Source organism: Pipistrellus kuhlii, unplaced genomic scaffold, assembly GCF_014108245.1.
Source record: "Pipistrellus kuhlii isolate mPipKuh1 unplaced genomic scaffold, mPipKuh1.p scaffold_m20_p_54, whole genome shotgun sequence".
NCBI classification, from domain to species: domain Eukaryota; kingdom Metazoa; phylum Chordata; class Mammalia; order Chiroptera; family Vespertilionidae; genus Pipistrellus; species Pipistrellus kuhlii.
The window spans coordinates 87,325-88,727 of NW_023425556.1; the positions used below are offsets into that span (position 1 = coordinate 87,325).

The 1,403-nt window shown below is 36.8% G+C and overlaps 1 non-coding gene across 1 annotated transcript; it reads right to left on the bottom strand.

Moving 5' to 3' along the window:
• Positions 1-304: 304 nt before the first annotated feature.
• On the bottom strand, positions 305-434 carry LOC118706747. Its single transcript, XR_004984118.1, has one exon. It is a non-coding gene; the product is annotated as a small nucleolar RNA SNORA25 (small nucleolar RNA).
• Between the last annotated feature and the right edge of the window lie 969 nt (positions 435-1,403).

Genomic DNA, 1,403 nt, shown 5'->3' on the forward strand with positions numbered 1-1,403 from the left:
ATTTTTCATATTTGTTTCAGATTTCTTTGTGTTTTAAAGAAATATACCATCACAGCTATATCTCTAGTCCCATATCTTCATTCCTTCTACTTCCATTATTCCAAAACTATTTATTTTGAATTTTCTGTCTATCATTTAAATGAATGCCTGTGTCTGTGTGCATGTATTTCTGTATGTATTATTTACACTCTCAGTATAGGTGTGTGTGTGTGTGTGTGTGTGTGTGTGTGTATGTGTGAGTGTGTGTGTGTGTGTGTGTGTGTGTTTGTGTGTGTGATATGAGACACCATATTTCATTTTTTTATTATATATCTCTTCAGGACAAAATAGACACTATTGAGAGTGTCTATTACATCCTATGGAGAACTTCAATTTTAGGTCACAGCGTTAAGAGCTCCTGGTTTTAGTCCCATAAGCTCTCTTTGAAATTACCCATATTTCATTATTTTAAATGTAAAATATTTTCCCAACTAATTAAAAATGCAAACAATTTTCCTAGCCATCATTAAAACACTTTTGAATGCCTATGTAACAACCCAGCAAGAATTTCTACATAATGTAAAACATTCACAACACAAATTACCTAATAATTTAATGCTTATCCAACTCTTTAGTGAGTTTGTTTGTGTATATATAATAGTTACTCAACAATAATATGGAGTATCAAACAAAAATCAAGTTGTCCTTTCACAGTACTACAAATACCAAATATATTAAAATGCTAAAGGTAGTTTCTAAATTAAAAGTATTTGTAATGACCACAAACTCTCCTAGTTTTTCCCTCCAGACTCACCACAACCTCTTAGTCTTCTTTCCTTGCACCTCTTTCTGTTTCTTCCTTCTTAACGTTATCTGTCTAAAACAGCAGTTCTCAACCTGTGGGTTGTGACCCCTTTGGGAATCAAATGACTCTTTCATAGGGGTTGCCTAAGATATCCTCATATCAAATATTTACATTATGATTCATAACAGTAGCAAAATTACAGTTATGAAGTAGCAAAGAAAATAATTTTATGGTTGGGGGTCACCACAAAATGAGGAACTTTATTAAAGGGTTGCAGCATTAGGAAGGTTGAGAACCACTGATCTACACTAATAAAAGAGAAACTTGCAAATCGACCATACCTCCACTATGCCCACAAGCCACACCCACCAGCCAACCAGGAGTGAGTATGCAAATTAACCCAACCAAGATGGCGGCAGCCAAGGAATTGGAGAGCAATAGGCTTGGGTTGTCTCTGGCGATGGAAAAAGTCAAGCTTACCACCCAGCCTGGCCAGCCCTGGCCTCTGCTCAAGGCTACAAAGTTTCAATTATAGAAGATGAATAAATCCCAGATACCAGGACCTCTGCTTGGATCTCCGGGGGGGGGGGGAGGGCATAGCAAACCTATAAACCACCAC